Below are 14,357 nucleotides of genomic sequence, written 5' to 3' on the forward strand. Positions count from 1 at the left end.
CAATCGAAGTTTAATTTTCAAAAACGACGTAAAATTACGCTAATTAACAAAAAGAACACGAAATTTTGGCAAAAAGAGGTGCAACACAAGGACTTCCCAGGAGGTCACCCATCCTAGTACTACTCTCGCCCAAGCACGCTTAACTGCGGAGTTCTGATGGGATCCGGTGCATTAGTGCTGGTATGATCGCACCTGAAAGTAAAGCGTTGTAATTGTATATATGCATTTCTAAGTTTATTTTTCAAAAAAGACGTCAAATTACGTTAATTAACGAATAGAGTTTTAGGTTGCGTTAATTAACGAAAAAAAATGAAATACAATCGAAGTTTAATTTTCAAAAACGACGTAAAATTACGCTAATTAACAAAAAGAACACGAAATTTTGGCAAAAAGAGGTGCAACACAAGGACTTCCCAGGAGGTCACCCATCCTAGTACTACTCTCGCCCAAGCACGCTTAACTGCGGAGTTCTGATGGGATCCGGTGCATTAGTGCTGGTATGATCGCACTGAAAGTAAAGCGTTGTAATTGTATATATGCATATCTAAGTTTATTTTTCAAAAAAGACGTCAAATTACGTTAATTAACGAATAGAGTTTTAGGTTGCGTTAATTAACGAAAAAATAAAATACAATCGAAGTTTAATTTTCAAAAACGACGTAAAATTACGCTAATTAACAAAAAGAACACGAAATTTTGGCAAAAAGAGGTGCAACACAAGGACTTCCCTGGAGGTCACCCATCCTTTGGCAAAAAGAGGTGCAACACAAGGACTTCCCAGGAGGTCACCCATCCTAGTACTACTCTCGCCCAAGCACGCTTAACTGCGGAGTTCTGATGGGATCCGGTGCATTAGTGCTGGTATGATCGCACCTGAAAGTAAAGCGTTGTAATTGTATATATGCATTTCTAAGTTTATTTTTCAAAAAAGACGTCAAATTACGTTAATTAACGAATAGAGTTTTAGGTTGCGTTAATTAACGAAAAAAAAATGAAATACAATCGAAGTTTAATTTTCAAAAACGACGTAAAATTACGCTAATTAACAAAAAGAACACGAAATTTTGGCAAAAAGAGGTGCAACACAAGGACTTCCCAGGAGGTCACCCATCCTAGTACTACTCTCGCCCAAGCACGCTTAACTGCGGAGTTCTGATGGAATCCGGTGCATTAATGCTGGTATGATCGCACCTGAAAGTAAAGCGTTGTAATTGTATATATGCATTTCTAAGGTTATTTTTCAAAAAAGACGTCAAATTACGTTAATTAACGAATAGAGTTTTAGGTTGCGTTAATTAACGAAAAAAAATGAAATACAATCGAAGTTTAATTTTCAAAAACGACGTAAAATTACGCTAATTAACAAAAAGAACACGAAATTTTGGCAAAAAGAGGTGCAACACAAGGACTTCCCAGGAGGTCACCCATCCTAGTACTACTCTCGCCCAAGCACGCTTAACTGCGGAGTTCTGATGGGATCCGGTGCATTAGTGCTGGTATGATCGCACCTGAAAGTAAAGCGTTGTAATTGTATATATGCATTTCTAAGTTTATTTTTCAAAAAAGACGTCAAATTACGTTAATTAACGAATAGAGTTTTAGGTTGCATTAATTAACGAAAAAAAATGAAATACAATCGAAGTTTAATTTTCAAAAACGACGTAAAATTACGCTAATTAACAAAAAGAACACGAAATTTTGGCAAAAAGAGGTGCAACACAAGGACTTCCCAGGAGGTCACCCATCCTAGTACTACTCTCGCCCAAGCACGCTTAACTGCGGAGTTCTGATGGGATCCGGTGCATTAGTGCTGGTATGATCGCACCTGAAAGTAAAGCGTTGTAATTGTATATATGCATTTCTAAGTTTATTTTTCAAAAAAGACGTCAAATTACGTTAATTAACGAATAGAGTTTTAGGTTTCGTTAATTAACGAAAAAAAATGAAATACAATCGAAGTTTAATTTTCAAAAACGACGTAAAATTACGCTAATTAACAAAAAGAACACGAAATTTTGGCAAAAAGAGGTGCAACACAAGGACTTCCCAGGAGGTCACCCATCCTAGTACTACTCTCGCCCAAGCACGCTTAACTGCGGAGTTCTGATGGGATCCGGTGCATTAGTGCTGGTATGATCGCACCTGAAAGTAAAGCGTTGTAATTGTATATATGCATTTCTAAGTTTATTTTTCAAAAAAGACGTCAAATTACGTTAATTAACGAATAGAGTTTTAGGTTGCGTTAATTAACCAAAAAAAATGAAATACAATCGAAGTTTAATTTTCAAAAACGACGTAAAATTACGCTAATTAACAAAAAGAACACGAAATTTTGGCAAAAAGAGGTGCAACACAAGGACTTCCCAGGAGGTCACCCATCCTAGTACTACTCTCGCCCAAGCACGCTTAACTGCGGAGTTCTGATGGGATCCGGTGCATTAGTGCTGGTATGATCGCACCTGAAAGTAAAGCGTTGTAATTGTATATATGCATTTCTAAGTTTATTTTTCAAAAAAGACGTCAAATTACGTTAATTAACGAATAGAGTTTTAGGTTTCGTTAATTAACGAAAAAAAATGAAATACAATCGAAGTTTAATTTTCAAAAACGACGTAAAATTACGCTAATTAACAAAAAGAACACGAAATTTTGGCAAAAAGAGGTGCAACACAAGGACTTCCCAGGAGGTCACCCATCCTAGTACTACTCTCGCCCAAGCACGCTTAACTGCGGAGTTCTGATGGGATCCGGTGCATTAGTGCTGGTATGATCGCACCTGAAAGTAAAGCGTTGTAATTGTATATATGCATTTCTAAGTTTATTTTTCAAAAAAGACGTCAAATTACGTTAATTAACGAATAGAGTTTTAGGTTGCGTTAATTAACGAAAAAAAATGAAATACAATCGAAGTTTAATTTTCAAAAACGACGTAAAATTACGCTAATTAACAAAAAGAACACGAAATTTTGGCAAAAAGAGGTGCAACACAAGGACTTCCCAGGAGGTCACCCATCCTAGTACTACTCTCGCCCAAGCACGCTTAACTGCGGAGTTCTGATGGGATCCGGTGCATTAGTGCTGGTATGATCGCACCTGAAAGTAAAGCGTTGTAATTGTATATATGCATTTCTAAGTTTATTTTTCAAAAAAGACGTCAAATTACGTTAATTAACGAATAGAGTTTTAGGTTGCGTTAATTAACGAAAAAAAATGAAATACAATCGAAGTTTAATTTTCAAAAACGACGTAAAATTACGCTAATTAACAAAAAGAACACGAAATTTTGGCAAAAAGAGGTGCAACACAAGGACTTCCCAGGAGGTCACCCATCCTAGTACTACTCTCGCCCAAGCACGCTTAACTGCGGAGTTCTGATGGGATCCGGTGCATTAGTGCTGGTATGATCGCACTGAAAGTAAAGCGTTGTAATTGTATATATGCATTTCTAAGTTTATTTTTCAAAAAAGACGTCAAATTACGTTAATTAACGAATAGAGTTTTAGGTTGCGTTAATTAACGAAAAAAAATGAAATACAATCGAAGTTTAATTTTCAAAAACGACGTAAAATTACGCTAATTAACAAAAAGAACACGAAATTTTGGCAAAAAGAGGTGCAACACAAGGACTTCCCAGGAGGTCACCCATCCTTTGGCAAAAAGAGGTGCAACACAAGGACTTCCCAGGAGGTCACCCATCCTAGTACTACTCTCGCCCAAGCACGCTTAACTGCGGAGTTCTGATGGGATCCGGTGCATTAGTGCTGGTACGATCGCACCTGAAAGTAAAGCGTTGTAATTGTATATATGCATTTCTAAGTTTATTTTTCAAAAAAGACGTCAAATTACGTTAATTAACGAATAGAGTTTTAGGTTGCGTTAATTAACGAAAAAAAATGAAATACAATCGAAGTTTAATTTTCAAAAACGACGTAAAATTACGCTAATTAACAAAAAGAACACGAAATTTTGGCAAAAAGAGGTGCAACACAAGGACTTCCCAGGAGGTCACCCATCCTAGTACTACTCTCGCCCAAGCACGCTTAACTGCGGAGTTCTGATGGGATCCGGTGCATTAGTGCTGGTATGATCGCACCTGAAAGTAAAGCGTTGTAATTGTATATATGCATTTCTAAGTTTATTTTTCAAAAAAGACGTCAAATTACGTTAATTAACGAATAGAGTTTTAGGTTGCGTTAATTAACGAAAAAAAATGAAATACAATCGAAGTTTAATTTTCAAAAACGACGTAAAATTACGCTAATTAACAAAAAGAACACGAAATTTTGGCAAAAAGAGGTGCAACACAAGGACTTCCCAGGAGGTCACCCATCCTAGTACTACTCTCGCCCAAGCACGCTTAACTGCGGAGTTCTGATGGGATCCGGTGCATTAGTGCTGGTATGATCGCACCTGAAAGTAAAGCGTTGTAATTGTATATATGCATTTCTAAGTTTATTTTTCAAAAAAGACGTCAAATTACGTTAATTAACGAATAGAGTTTTAGGTTTCGTTAATTAACGAAAAAAAATGAAATACAATCGAAGTTTAATTTTCAAAAACGACGTAAAATTACGCTAATTAACAAAAAGAACACGAAATTTTGGCAAAAAGAGGTGCAACACAAGGACTTCCCAGGAGGTCACCCATCCTAGTACTACTCTCGCCCAAGCACGCTTAACTGCGGAGTTCTGATGGGATCCGGTGCATTAGTGCTGGTATGATCGCACCTGAAAGTAAAGCGTTGTAATTGTATATATGCATTTCTAAGTTTATTTTTCAAAAAAGACGTCAAATTACGTTAATTAACGAATAGAGTTTTAGGTTGCGTTAATTAACGAAAAAAAATGAAATACAATCGAAGTTTAATTTTCAAAAACGACGTAAAATTACGCTAATTAACAAAAAGAACACGAAATTTTGGCAAAAAGAGGTGCAACACAAGGACTTCCCAGGAGGTCACCCATCCTAGTACTACTCTCGCCCAAGCACGCTTAACTGCGGAGTTCTGATGGGATCCGGTGCATTAGTGCTGGTATGATCGCACCTGAAAGTAAAGCGTTGTAATTGTATATATGCATTTCTAAGTTTATTTTTCAAAAAAGACGTCAAATTACGTTAATTAACGAATAGAGTTTTAGGTTGCGTTAATTAACGAAAAAAAATGAAATACAATCGAAGTTTAATTTTCAAAAACGACGTAAAATTACGCTAATTAACAAAAAGAACACGAAATTTTGGCAAAAAGAGGTGCAACACAAGGACTTCCCAGGAGGTCACCCATCCTAGTACTACTCTCGCCCAAGCACGCTTAACTGCGGAGTTCTGATGGGATCCGGTGCATTAGTGCTGGTATGATCGCACCTGAAAGTAAAGCGTTGTAATTGTATATATGCATTTCTAAGTTTATTTTTCAAAAAAGACGTCAAATTACGTTAATTAACGAATAGAGTTTTAGGTTTCGTTAATTAACGAAAAAAAATGAAATACAATCGAAGTTTAATTTTCAAAAACGACGTAAAATTACGCTAATTAACAAAAAGAACACGAAATTTTGGCAAAAAGAGGTGCAACACAAGGACTTCCCAGGAGGTCACCCATCCTAGTACTACTCTCGCCCAAGCACGCTTAACTGCGGAGTTCTGATGGGATCCGGTGCATTAGTGCTGGTATGATCGCACCTGAAAGTAAAGCGTTGTAATTGTATATATGCATTTCTAAGTTTATTTTTCAAAAAAGACGTCAAATTACGTTAATTAACGAATAGAGTTTTAGGTTGCGTTAATTAACGAAAAAAAATGAAATACAATCGAAGTTTAATTTTCAAAAACGACGTAAAATTACGCTAATTAACAAAAAGAACACGAAATTTTGGCAAAAAGAGGTGCAACACAAGGACTTCCCAGGAGGTCACCCATCCTAGTACTACTCTCGCCCAAGCACGCTTAACTGCGGAGTTCTGATGGGATCCGGTGCATTAGTGCTGGTATGATCGCACCTGAAAGTAAAGCGTTGTAATTGTATATATGCATTTCTAAGTTTATTTTTCAAAAAAGACGTCAAATTACGTTAATTAACGAATAGAGTTTTAGGTTTCGTTAATTAACGAAAAAAAATGAAATACAATCGAAGTTTAATTTTCAAAAACGACGTAAAATTACGCTAATTAACAAAAAGAACACGAAATTTTGGCAAAAAGAGGTGCAACACAAGGACTTCCCAGGAGGTCACCCATCCTAGTACTACTCTCGCCCAAGCACGCTTAACTGCGGAGTTCTGATGGGATCCGGTGCATTAGTGCTGGTATGATCGCACCTGAAAGTAAAGCGTTGTAATTGTATATATGCATTTCTAAGTTTATTTTTCAAAAAAGACGTCAAATTACGTTAATTAACGAATAGAGTTTTAGGTTGCGTTAATTAACGAAAAAAAATGAAATACAATCGAAGTTTAATTTTCAAAAACGACGTAAAATTACGCTAATTAACAAAAAGAACACGAAATTTTGGCAAAAAGAGGTGCAACACAAGGACTTCCCAGGAGGTCACCCATCCTAGTACTACTCTCGCCCAAGCACGCTTAACTGCGGAGTTCTGATGGGATCCGGTGCATTAGTGCTGGTATGATCGCACCTGAAAGTAAAGCGTTGTAATTGTATATATGCATTTCTAAGTTTATTTTTCAAAAAAGACGTCAAATTACGTTAATTAACGAATAGAGTTTTAGGTTGCGTTAATTAACGAAAAAAAATGAAATACAATCGAAGTTTAATTTTCAAAAACGACGTAAAATTACGCTAATTAACAAAAAGAACACGAAATTTTGGCAAAAAGAGGTGCAACACAAGGACTTCCCAGGAGGTCACCCATCCTAGTACTACTCTCGCCCAAGCACGCTTAACTGCGGAGTTCTGATGGGATCCGGTGCATTAGTGCTGGTATGATCGCACCTGAAAGTAAAGCGTTGTAATTGTATATATGCATTTCTAAGTTTATTTTTCAAAAAAGACGTCAAATTACGTTAATTAACGAATAGAGTTTTAGGTTTCGTTAATTAACGAAAAAAAATGAAATACAATCGAAGTTTAATTTTCAAAAACGACGTAAAATTACGCTAATTAACAAAAAGAACACGAAATTTTGGCAAAAAGAGGTGCAACACAAGGACTTCCCAGGAGGTCACCCATCCTAGTACTACTCTCGCCCAAGCACGCTTAACTGCGAAGTTCTGATGGGATCCGGTGCATTAGTGCTGGTATGATCGCACCTGAAAGTAAAGCGTTGTAATTGTATATATGCATTTCTAAGTTTATTTTTCAAAAAAGACGTCAAATTACGTTAATTAACGAATAGAGTTTTAGGTTGCGTTAATTAACGAAAAAAAATGAAATACAATCGAAGTTTAATTTTCAAAAACGACGTAAAATTACGCTAATTAACAAAAAGAACACGAAATTTTGGCAAAAAGAGGTGCAACACAAGGACTTCCCAGGAGGTCACCCATCCTAGTACTACTCTCGCCCAAGCACGCTTAACTGCGGAGTTCTGATGGGATCCGGTGCATTAGTGCTGGTATGATCGCACCTGAAAGTAAAGCGTTGTAATTGTATATATGCATTTCTAAGTTTATTTTTCAAAAAAGACGTCAAATTACGTTAATTAACGAATAGAGTTTTAGGTTTCGTTAATTAACGAAAAAAAATGAAATACAATCGAAGTTTAATTTTCAAAAACGACGTAAAATTACGCTAATTAACAAAAAGAACACGAAATTTTGGCAAAAAGAGGTGCAACACAAGGACTTCCCAGGAGGTCACCCATCCTAGTACTACTCTCGCCCAAGCACGCTTAACTGCGGAGTTCTGATGGGATCCGGTGCATTAGTGCTGGTATGATCGCACCTGAAAGTAAAGCGTTGTAATTGTATATATGCATTTCTAAGTTTATTTTTCAAAAAAGACGTCAAATTACGTTAATTAACGAATAGAGTTTTAGGTTGCGTTAATTAACGAAAAAAAATGAAATACAATCGAAGTTTAATTTTCAAAAACGACGTAAAATTACGCTAATTAACAAAAAGAACACGAAATTTTGGCAAAAAGAGGTGCAACACAAGGACTTCCCAGGAGGTCACCCATCCTAGTACTACTCTCGCCCAAGCACGCTTAACTGCGGAGTTCTGATGGGATCCGGTGCATTAGTGCTGGTATGATCGCACCTGAAAGTAAAGCGTTGTAATTGTATATATGCATTTCTAAGTTTATTTTTCAAAAAAGACGTCAAATTACGTTAATTAACGAATAGAGTTTTAGGTTGCGTTAATTAACGAAAAAAAATGAAATACAATCGAAGTTTAATTTTCAAAAACGACGTAAAATTACGCTAATTAACAAAAAGAACACGAAATTTTGGCAAAAAGAGGTGCAACACAAGGACTTCCCAGGAGGTCACCCATCCTAGTACTACTCTCGCCCAAGCACGCTTAACTGCAGAGTTCTGATGGGATCCGGTGCATTAGTGCTGGTATGATCGCACCTGAAAGTAAAGCGTTGTAATTGTATATATGCATTTCTAAGTTTATTTTTCAAAAAAGACGTCAAATTACGTTAATTAACGAATAGAGTTTTAGGTTTCGTTAATTAACGAAAAAAAATGAAATACAATCGAAGTTTAATTTTCAAAAACGACGTAAAATTACGCTAATTAACAAAAAGAACACGAAATTTTGGCAAAAAGAGGTGCAACACAAGGACTTCCCAGGAGGTCACCCATCCTAGTACTACTCTCGCCCAAGCACGCTTAACTGCGGAGTTCTGATGGGATCCGGTGCATTAGTGCTGGTATGATCGCACCTGAAAGTAAAGCGTTGTAATTGTATATATGCATTTCTAAGTTTATTTTTCAAAAAAGACGTCAAATTACGTTAATTAACGAATAGAGTTTTAGGTTGCGTTAATTAACGAAAAAAAATGAAATACAATCGAAGTTTAATTTTCAAAAACGACGTAAAATTACGCTAATTAACAAAAAGAACACGAAATTTTGGCAAAAAGAGGTGCAACACAAGGACTTCCCAGGAAGTCACCCATCCTAGTACTACTCTCGCCCAAGCACGCTTAACTGCGGAGTTCTGATGGGATCCGGTGCATTAGTGCTGGTATGATCGCACCTGAAAGTAAAGCGTTGTAATTGTATATATGCATTTCTAAGTTTATTTTTCAAAAAAGACGTCAAATTACGTTAATTAACGAATAGAGTTTTAGGTTGCGTTAATTAACGAAAAAAAATGAAATACAATCGAAGTTTAATTTTCAAAAACGACGTAAAATTACGCTAATTAACAAAAAGAACACGAAATTTTGGCAAAAAGAGGTGCAACACAAGGACTTCCCAGGAGGTCACCCATCCTAGTACTACTCTCGCCCAAGCACGCTTAACTGCGGAGTTCTGATGGGATCCGGTGCATTAGTGCTGGTATGATCGCACCTGAAAGTAAAGCGTTGTAATTGTATATATGCATTTCTAAGTTTATTTTTCAAAAAAGACGTCAAATTACGTTAATTAACGAATAGAGTTTTAGGTTTCGTTAATTAACGAAAAAAAATGAAATACAATCGAAGTTTAATTTTCAAAAACGACGTAAAATTACGCTAATTAACAAAAAGAACACGAAATTTTGGCAAAAAGAGGTGCAACACAAGGACTTCCCAGGAGGTCACCCATCCTAGTACTACTCTCGCCCAAGCACGCTTAACTGCGAAGTTCTGATGGGATCCGGTGCATTAGTGCTGGTATGATCGCACCTGAAAGTAAAGCGTTGTAATTGTATATATGCATTTCTAAGTTTATTTTTCAAAAAAGACGTCAAATTACGTTAATTAACGAATAGAGTTTTAGGTTGCGTTAATTAACGAAAAAAAATGAAATACAATCGAAGTTTAATTTTCAAAAACGACGTAAAATTACGCTAATTAACAAAAAGAACACGAAATTTTGGCAAAAAGAGGTGCAACACAAGGACTTCCCAGGAGGTCACCCATCCTAGTACTACTCTCGCCCAAGCACGCTTAACTGCGGAGTTCTGATGGGATCCGGTGCATTAGTGCTGGTATGATCGCACCTGAAAGTAAAGCGTTGTAATTGTATATATGCATTTCTAAGTTTATTTTTCAAAAAAGACGTCAAATTACGTTAATTAACGAATAGAGTTTTAGGTTTCGTTAATTAACGAAAAAAAATGAAATACAATCGAAGTTTAATTTTCAAAAACGACGTAAAATTACGCTAATTAACAAAAAGAACACGAAATTTTGGCAAAAAGAGGTGCAACACAAGGACTTCCCAGGAGGTCACCCATCCTAGTACTACTCTCGCCCAAGCACGCTTAACTGCGGAGTTCTGATGGGATCCGGTGCATTAGTGCTGGTATGATCGCACCTGAAAGTAAAGCGTTGTAATTGTATATATGCATTTCTAAGTTTATTTTTCAAAAAAGACGTCAAATTACGTTAATTAACGAATAGAGTTTTAGGTTGCGTTAATTAACGAAAAAAAATGAAATACAATCGAAGTTTAATTTTCAAAAACGACGTAAAATTACGCTAATTAACAAAAAGAACACGAAATTTTGGCAAAAAGAGGTGCAACACAAGGACTTCCCAGGAGGTCACCCATCCTAGTACTACTCTCGCCCAAGCACGCTTAACTGCGGAGTTCTGATGGGATCCGGTGCATTAGTGCTGGTATGATCGCACCTGAAAGTAAAGCGTTGTAATTGTATATATGCATTTCTAAGTTTATTTTTCAAAAAAGACGTCAAATTACGTTAATTAACGAATAGAGTTTTAGGTTGCGTTAATTAACGAAAAAAAATGAAATACAATCGAAGTTTAATTTTCAAAAACGACGTAAAATTACGCTAATTAACAAAAAGAACACGAAATTTTGGCAAAAAGAGGTGCAACACAAGGACTTCCCAGGAGGTCACCCATCCTAGTACTACTCTCGCCCAAGCACGCTTAACTGCGGAGTTCTGATGGGATCCGGTGCATTAGTGCTGGTATGATCGCACCTGAAAGTAAAGCGTTGTAATTGTATATATGCATTTCTAAGTTTATTTTTCAAAAAAGACGTCAAATTACGTTAATTAACGAATAGAGTTTTAGGTTTCGTTAATTAACGAAAAAAAATGAAATACAATCGAAGTTTAATTTTCAAAAACGACGTAAAATTACGCTAATTAACAAAAAGAACACGAAATTTTGGCAAAAAGAGGTGCAACACAAGGACTTCCCAGGAGGTCACCCATCCTAGTACTACTCTCGCCCAAGCACGCTTAACTGCGGAGTTCTGATGGGATCCGGTGCATTAGTGCTGGTATGATCGCACCTGAAAGTAAAGCGTTGTAATTGTATATATGCATTTCTAAGTTTATTTTTCAAAAAAGACGTCAAATTACGTTAATTAACGAATAGAGTTTTAGGTTGCGTTAATTAACGAAAAAAAATGAAATACAATCGAAGTTTAATTTTCAAAAACGACGTAAAATTACGCTAATTAACAAAAAGAACACGAAATTTTGGCAAAAAGAGGTGCAACACAAGGACTTCCCAGGAAGTCACCCATCCTAGTACTACTCTCGCCCAAGCACGCTTAACTGCGGAGTTCTGATGGGATCCGGTGCATTAGTGCTGGTATGATCGCACCTGAAAGTAAAGCGTTGTAATTGTATATATGCATTTCTAAGTTTATTTTTCAAAAAAGACGTCAAATTACGTTAATTAACGAATAGAGTTTTAGGTTGCGTTAATTAACGAAAAAAAATGAAATACAATCGAAGTTTAATTTTCAAAAACGACGTAAAATTACGCTAATTAACAAAAAGAACACGAAATTTTGGCAAAAAGAGGTGCAACACAAGGACTTCCCAGGAGGTCACCCATCCTAGTACTACTCTCGCCCAAGCACGCTTAACTGCGGAGTTCTGATGGGATCCGGTGCATTAGTGCTGGTATGATCGCACCTGAAAGTAAAGCGTTGTAATTGTATATATGCATTTCTAAGTTTATTTTTCAAAAAAGACGTCAAATTACGTTAATTAACGAATAGAGTTTTAGGTTGCGTTAATTAACGAAAAAAAATGAAATACAATCGAAGTTTAATTTTCAAAAACGACGTAAAATTACGCTAATTAACAAAAAGAACACGAAATTTTGGCAAAAAGAGGTGCAACACAAGGACTTCCCAGGAGGTCACCCATCCTAGTACTACTCTCGCCCAAGCACGCTTAACTGCGGAGTTCTGATGGGATCCGGTGCATTAGTGCTGGTATGATCGCACCTGAAAGTAAAGCGTTGTAATTGTATATATGCATTTCTAAGTTTATTTTTCAAAAAAGACGTCAAATTACGTTAATTAACGAATAGAGTTTTAGGTTGCGTTAATTAACGAAAAAAAATGAAATACAATCGAAGTTTAATTTTCAAAAACGACGTAAAATTACGCTAATTAACAAAAAGAACACGAAATTTTGGCAAAAAGAGGTGCAACACAAGGACTTCCCAGGAGGTCACCCATCCTAGTACTACTCTCGCCCAAGCACGCTTAACTGCGGAGTTCTGATGGGATCCGGTGCATTAGTGCTGGTATGATCGCACCTGAAAGTAAAGCGTTGTAATTGTATATATGCATTTCTAAGTTTATTTTTCAAAAAAGACGTCAAATTACGTTAATTAACGAATAGAGTTTTAGGTTGCGTTAATTAACGAAAAAAAATGAAATACAATCGAAGTTTAATTTTCAAAAACGACGTAAAATTACGCTAATTAACAAAAAGAACACGAAATTTTGGCAAAAAGAGGTGCAACACAAGGACTTCCCAGGAGGTCACCCATCCTAGTACTACTCTCGCCCAAGCACGCTTAACTGCGGAGTTCTGATGGGATCCGGTGCATTAGTGCTGGTATGATCGCACTGAAAGTAAAGCGTTGTAATTGTATATATGCATTTCTAAGTTTATTTTTCAAAAAAGACGTCAAATTACGTTAATTAACGAATAGAGTTTTAGGTTGCGTTAATTAACGAAAAAAAATGAAATACAATCGAAGTTTAATTTTCAAAAACGACGTAAAATTACGCTAATTAACAAAAAGAACACGAAATTTTGGCAAAAAGAGGTGCAACACAAGGACTTCCCAGGAGGTCACCCATCCTTTGGCAAAAAGAGGTGCAACACAAGGACTTCCCAGGAGGTCACCCATCCTAGTACTACTCTCGCCCAAGCACGCTTAACTGCGGAGTTCTGATGGGATCCGGTGCATTAGTGCTGGTATGATCGCACCTGAAAGTAAAGCGTTGTAATTGTATATATGCATTTCTAAGTTTATTTTTCAAAAAAGACGTCAAATTACGTTAATTAACGAATAGAGTTTTAGGTTGCGTTAATTAACGAAAAAAAATGAAATACAATCGAAGTTTAATTTTCAAAAACGACGTAAAATTACGCTAATTAACAAAAAGAACACGAAATTTTGGCAAAAAGAGGTGCAACACAAGGACTTCCCAGGAGGTCACCCATCCTAGTACTACTCTCGCCCAAGCACGCTTAACTGCGGAGTTCTGATGGGATCCGGTGCATTAGTGCTGGTATGATCGCACCTGAAAGTAAAGCGTTGTAATTGTATATATGCATTTCTAAGTTTATTTTTCAAAAAAGACGTCAAATTACGTTAATTAACGAATAGAGTTTTAGGTTGCGTTAATTAACGAAAAAAAATGAAATACAATCGAAGTTTAATTTTCAAAAACGACGTAAAATTACGCTAATTAACAAAAAGAACACGAAATTTTGGCAAAAAGAGGTGCAACACAAGGACTTCCCAGGAGGTCACCCATCCTAGTACTACTCTCGCCCAAGCACGCTTAACTGCGGAGTTCTGATGGGATCCGGTGCATTAGTGCTGGTATGATCGCACTGAAAGTAAAGCGTTGTAATTGTATATATGCATTTCTAAGTTTATTTTTCAAAAAAGACGTCAAATTACGTTAATTAACGAATAGAGTTTTAGGTTGCGTTAATTAACGAAAAAAAATGAAATACAATCGAAGTTTAATTTTCAAAAACGACGTAAAATTACGCTAATTAACAAAAAGAACACGAAATTTTGGCAAAAAGAGGTGCAACACAAGGACTTCCCAGGAGGTCACCCATCCTTTGGCAAAAAGAGGTGCAACACAAGGACTTCCCAGGAGGTCACCCATCCTAGTACTACTCTCGCCCAAGCACGCTTAACTGCGGAGTTCTGATGGGATCCGGTGCATTAGTGCTGGTATGATCGCACCTGAAAGTAAAGCGTTGTAATT

General features: G+C 36.4%; 45 non-coding genes across 45 annotated transcripts; all 45 read right to left on the bottom strand.

Moving 5' to 3' along the window:
* Nucleotides 1-75: 75 nt before the first annotated feature.
* Nucleotides 76-194, bottom strand: LOC146947540 (5S ribosomal RNA). The gene has a single exon (XR_015029740.1). It is a non-coding gene; the product is annotated as a 5S ribosomal RNA (ribosomal RNA).
* Nucleotides 195-392: 198 nt separating this feature from the next.
* Nucleotides 393-511, bottom strand: LOC146947541 (5S ribosomal RNA). The gene has a single exon (XR_015029274.1). It is a non-coding gene; the product is annotated as a 5S ribosomal RNA (ribosomal RNA).
* A 245-nt stretch (nt 512-756) lies between these two features.
* On the bottom strand, nt 757-875 carry LOC146947542 (5S ribosomal RNA). The gene has a single exon (XR_015029741.1). It is a non-coding gene; the product is annotated as a 5S ribosomal RNA (ribosomal RNA).
* Nucleotides 876-1,074: 199 nt separating this feature from the next.
* LOC146947543 (5S ribosomal RNA) lies at nt 1,075-1,193 on the bottom strand. The gene has a single exon (XR_015029180.1). It is a non-coding gene; the product is annotated as a 5S ribosomal RNA (ribosomal RNA).
* A 198-nt stretch (nt 1,194-1,391) lies between these two features.
* LOC146947544 (5S ribosomal RNA) lies at nt 1,392-1,510 on the bottom strand. Its single transcript, XR_015029742.1, has one exon. It is a non-coding gene; the product is annotated as a 5S ribosomal RNA (ribosomal RNA).
* A 198-nt stretch (nt 1,511-1,708) lies between these two features.
* On the bottom strand, nt 1,709-1,827 carry LOC146947545 (5S ribosomal RNA). The gene has a single exon (XR_015029743.1). It is a non-coding gene; the product is annotated as a 5S ribosomal RNA (ribosomal RNA).
* A 198-nt stretch (nt 1,828-2,025) lies between these two features.
* On the bottom strand, nt 2,026-2,144 carry LOC146947546 (5S ribosomal RNA). The gene has a single exon (XR_015029744.1). It is a non-coding gene; the product is annotated as a 5S ribosomal RNA (ribosomal RNA).
* A 198-nt stretch (nt 2,145-2,342) lies between these two features.
* Nucleotides 2,343-2,461, bottom strand: LOC146947547 (5S ribosomal RNA). The gene has a single exon (XR_015029745.1). It is a non-coding gene; the product is annotated as a 5S ribosomal RNA (ribosomal RNA).
* A 198-nt stretch (nt 2,462-2,659) lies between these two features.
* On the bottom strand, nt 2,660-2,778 carry LOC146947548 (5S ribosomal RNA). Its single transcript, XR_015029747.1, has one exon. It is a non-coding gene; the product is annotated as a 5S ribosomal RNA (ribosomal RNA).
* A 198-nt stretch (nt 2,779-2,976) lies between these two features.
* Nucleotides 2,977-3,095, bottom strand: LOC146947549 (5S ribosomal RNA). The gene has a single exon (XR_015029748.1). It is a non-coding gene; the product is annotated as a 5S ribosomal RNA (ribosomal RNA).
* A 198-nt stretch (nt 3,096-3,293) lies between these two features.
* Nucleotides 3,294-3,412, bottom strand: LOC146947550 (5S ribosomal RNA). The gene has a single exon (XR_015029275.1). It is a non-coding gene; the product is annotated as a 5S ribosomal RNA (ribosomal RNA).
* A 247-nt stretch (nt 3,413-3,659) lies between these two features.
* On the bottom strand, nt 3,660-3,778 carry LOC146947551 (5S ribosomal RNA). Its single transcript, XR_015029118.1, has one exon. It is a non-coding gene; the product is annotated as a 5S ribosomal RNA (ribosomal RNA).
* A 198-nt stretch (nt 3,779-3,976) lies between these two features.
* On the bottom strand, nt 3,977-4,095 carry LOC146947552 (5S ribosomal RNA). Its single transcript, XR_015029749.1, has one exon. It is a non-coding gene; the product is annotated as a 5S ribosomal RNA (ribosomal RNA).
* A 198-nt stretch (nt 4,096-4,293) lies between these two features.
* Nucleotides 4,294-4,412, bottom strand: LOC146947553 (5S ribosomal RNA). Its single transcript, XR_015029750.1, has one exon. It is a non-coding gene; the product is annotated as a 5S ribosomal RNA (ribosomal RNA).
* Nucleotides 4,413-4,610: 198 nt separating this feature from the next.
* On the bottom strand, nt 4,611-4,729 carry LOC146947554 (5S ribosomal RNA). The gene has a single exon (XR_015029751.1). It is a non-coding gene; the product is annotated as a 5S ribosomal RNA (ribosomal RNA).
* A 198-nt stretch (nt 4,730-4,927) lies between these two features.
* On the bottom strand, nt 4,928-5,046 carry LOC146947555 (5S ribosomal RNA). Its single transcript, XR_015029752.1, has one exon. It is a non-coding gene; the product is annotated as a 5S ribosomal RNA (ribosomal RNA).
* A 198-nt stretch (nt 5,047-5,244) lies between these two features.
* Nucleotides 5,245-5,363, bottom strand: LOC146947556 (5S ribosomal RNA). The gene has a single exon (XR_015029753.1). It is a non-coding gene; the product is annotated as a 5S ribosomal RNA (ribosomal RNA).
* A 198-nt stretch (nt 5,364-5,561) lies between these two features.
* LOC146947557 (5S ribosomal RNA) lies at nt 5,562-5,680 on the bottom strand. The gene has a single exon (XR_015029754.1). It is a non-coding gene; the product is annotated as a 5S ribosomal RNA (ribosomal RNA).
* Nucleotides 5,681-5,878: 198 nt separating this feature from the next.
* On the bottom strand, nt 5,879-5,997 carry LOC146947558 (5S ribosomal RNA). Its single transcript, XR_015029755.1, has one exon. It is a non-coding gene; the product is annotated as a 5S ribosomal RNA (ribosomal RNA).
* Nucleotides 5,998-6,195: 198 nt separating this feature from the next.
* Nucleotides 6,196-6,314, bottom strand: LOC146947559 (5S ribosomal RNA). The gene has a single exon (XR_015029756.1). It is a non-coding gene; the product is annotated as a 5S ribosomal RNA (ribosomal RNA).
* A 198-nt stretch (nt 6,315-6,512) lies between these two features.
* Nucleotides 6,513-6,631, bottom strand: LOC146947560 (5S ribosomal RNA). Its single transcript, XR_015029758.1, has one exon. It is a non-coding gene; the product is annotated as a 5S ribosomal RNA (ribosomal RNA).
* A 198-nt stretch (nt 6,632-6,829) lies between these two features.
* LOC146947561 (5S ribosomal RNA) lies at nt 6,830-6,948 on the bottom strand. The gene has a single exon (XR_015029759.1). It is a non-coding gene; the product is annotated as a 5S ribosomal RNA (ribosomal RNA).
* A 198-nt stretch (nt 6,949-7,146) lies between these two features.
* LOC146947562 (5S ribosomal RNA) lies at nt 7,147-7,265 on the bottom strand. Its single transcript, XR_015029075.1, has one exon. It is a non-coding gene; the product is annotated as a 5S ribosomal RNA (ribosomal RNA).
* A 198-nt stretch (nt 7,266-7,463) lies between these two features.
* LOC146947563 (5S ribosomal RNA) lies at nt 7,464-7,582 on the bottom strand. Its single transcript, XR_015029760.1, has one exon. It is a non-coding gene; the product is annotated as a 5S ribosomal RNA (ribosomal RNA).
* Nucleotides 7,583-7,780: 198 nt separating this feature from the next.
* LOC146947564 (5S ribosomal RNA) lies at nt 7,781-7,899 on the bottom strand. Its single transcript, XR_015029761.1, has one exon. It is a non-coding gene; the product is annotated as a 5S ribosomal RNA (ribosomal RNA).
* A 198-nt stretch (nt 7,900-8,097) lies between these two features.
* Nucleotides 8,098-8,216, bottom strand: LOC146947565 (5S ribosomal RNA). Its single transcript, XR_015029762.1, has one exon. It is a non-coding gene; the product is annotated as a 5S ribosomal RNA (ribosomal RNA).
* Nucleotides 8,217-8,414: 198 nt separating this feature from the next.
* Nucleotides 8,415-8,533, bottom strand: LOC146947566 (5S ribosomal RNA). Its single transcript, XR_015028958.1, has one exon. It is a non-coding gene; the product is annotated as a 5S ribosomal RNA (ribosomal RNA).
* A 198-nt stretch (nt 8,534-8,731) lies between these two features.
* Nucleotides 8,732-8,850, bottom strand: LOC146947567 (5S ribosomal RNA). Its single transcript, XR_015029763.1, has one exon. It is a non-coding gene; the product is annotated as a 5S ribosomal RNA (ribosomal RNA).
* Nucleotides 8,851-9,048: 198 nt separating this feature from the next.
* LOC146947568 (5S ribosomal RNA) lies at nt 9,049-9,167 on the bottom strand. Its single transcript, XR_015029021.1, has one exon. It is a non-coding gene; the product is annotated as a 5S ribosomal RNA (ribosomal RNA).
* Nucleotides 9,168-9,365: 198 nt separating this feature from the next.
* Nucleotides 9,366-9,484, bottom strand: LOC146947569 (5S ribosomal RNA). Its single transcript, XR_015029764.1, has one exon. It is a non-coding gene; the product is annotated as a 5S ribosomal RNA (ribosomal RNA).
* A 198-nt stretch (nt 9,485-9,682) lies between these two features.
* Nucleotides 9,683-9,801, bottom strand: LOC146947570 (5S ribosomal RNA). Its single transcript, XR_015029077.1, has one exon. It is a non-coding gene; the product is annotated as a 5S ribosomal RNA (ribosomal RNA).
* A 198-nt stretch (nt 9,802-9,999) lies between these two features.
* On the bottom strand, nt 10,000-10,118 carry LOC146947571 (5S ribosomal RNA). The gene has a single exon (XR_015029765.1). It is a non-coding gene; the product is annotated as a 5S ribosomal RNA (ribosomal RNA).
* A 198-nt stretch (nt 10,119-10,316) lies between these two features.
* LOC146947572 (5S ribosomal RNA) lies at nt 10,317-10,435 on the bottom strand. The gene has a single exon (XR_015029766.1). It is a non-coding gene; the product is annotated as a 5S ribosomal RNA (ribosomal RNA).
* Nucleotides 10,436-10,633: 198 nt separating this feature from the next.
* On the bottom strand, nt 10,634-10,752 carry LOC146947573 (5S ribosomal RNA). The gene has a single exon (XR_015029767.1). It is a non-coding gene; the product is annotated as a 5S ribosomal RNA (ribosomal RNA).
* Nucleotides 10,753-10,950: 198 nt separating this feature from the next.
* Nucleotides 10,951-11,069, bottom strand: LOC146947574 (5S ribosomal RNA). Its single transcript, XR_015029769.1, has one exon. It is a non-coding gene; the product is annotated as a 5S ribosomal RNA (ribosomal RNA).
* Nucleotides 11,070-11,267: 198 nt separating this feature from the next.
* On the bottom strand, nt 11,268-11,386 carry LOC146947575 (5S ribosomal RNA). The gene has a single exon (XR_015029770.1). It is a non-coding gene; the product is annotated as a 5S ribosomal RNA (ribosomal RNA).
* A 198-nt stretch (nt 11,387-11,584) lies between these two features.
* LOC146947576 (5S ribosomal RNA) lies at nt 11,585-11,703 on the bottom strand. Its single transcript, XR_015029022.1, has one exon. It is a non-coding gene; the product is annotated as a 5S ribosomal RNA (ribosomal RNA).
* A 198-nt stretch (nt 11,704-11,901) lies between these two features.
* LOC146947577 (5S ribosomal RNA) lies at nt 11,902-12,020 on the bottom strand. Its single transcript, XR_015029771.1, has one exon. It is a non-coding gene; the product is annotated as a 5S ribosomal RNA (ribosomal RNA).
* Nucleotides 12,021-12,218: 198 nt separating this feature from the next.
* On the bottom strand, nt 12,219-12,337 carry LOC146947578 (5S ribosomal RNA). Its single transcript, XR_015029772.1, has one exon. It is a non-coding gene; the product is annotated as a 5S ribosomal RNA (ribosomal RNA).
* Nucleotides 12,338-12,535: 198 nt separating this feature from the next.
* LOC146947579 (5S ribosomal RNA) lies at nt 12,536-12,654 on the bottom strand. Its single transcript, XR_015029773.1, has one exon. It is a non-coding gene; the product is annotated as a 5S ribosomal RNA (ribosomal RNA).
* A 198-nt stretch (nt 12,655-12,852) lies between these two features.
* On the bottom strand, nt 12,853-12,971 carry LOC146947580 (5S ribosomal RNA). The gene has a single exon (XR_015029276.1). It is a non-coding gene; the product is annotated as a 5S ribosomal RNA (ribosomal RNA).
* A 247-nt stretch (nt 12,972-13,218) lies between these two features.
* On the bottom strand, nt 13,219-13,337 carry LOC146947581 (5S ribosomal RNA). Its single transcript, XR_015029774.1, has one exon. It is a non-coding gene; the product is annotated as a 5S ribosomal RNA (ribosomal RNA).
* A 198-nt stretch (nt 13,338-13,535) lies between these two features.
* Nucleotides 13,536-13,654, bottom strand: LOC146947582 (5S ribosomal RNA). The gene has a single exon (XR_015029775.1). It is a non-coding gene; the product is annotated as a 5S ribosomal RNA (ribosomal RNA).
* Nucleotides 13,655-13,852: 198 nt separating this feature from the next.
* On the bottom strand, nt 13,853-13,971 carry LOC146947583 (5S ribosomal RNA). The gene has a single exon (XR_015029278.1). It is a non-coding gene; the product is annotated as a 5S ribosomal RNA (ribosomal RNA).
* A 247-nt stretch (nt 13,972-14,218) lies between these two features.
* On the bottom strand, nt 14,219-14,337 carry LOC146947584 (5S ribosomal RNA). The gene has a single exon (XR_015029776.1). It is a non-coding gene; the product is annotated as a 5S ribosomal RNA (ribosomal RNA).
* Nucleotides 14,338-14,357: the final 20 nt, after the last annotated feature.

This window comes from Medicago sativa, chromosome 2 (assembly GCF_051527215.1).
Source record: "Medicago sativa cultivar Bolivia chromosome 2, Bolivia_mono, whole genome shotgun sequence".
Classification (NCBI taxonomy): Eukaryota; Viridiplantae; Streptophyta; class Magnoliopsida; order Fabales; family Fabaceae; genus Medicago; species Medicago sativa.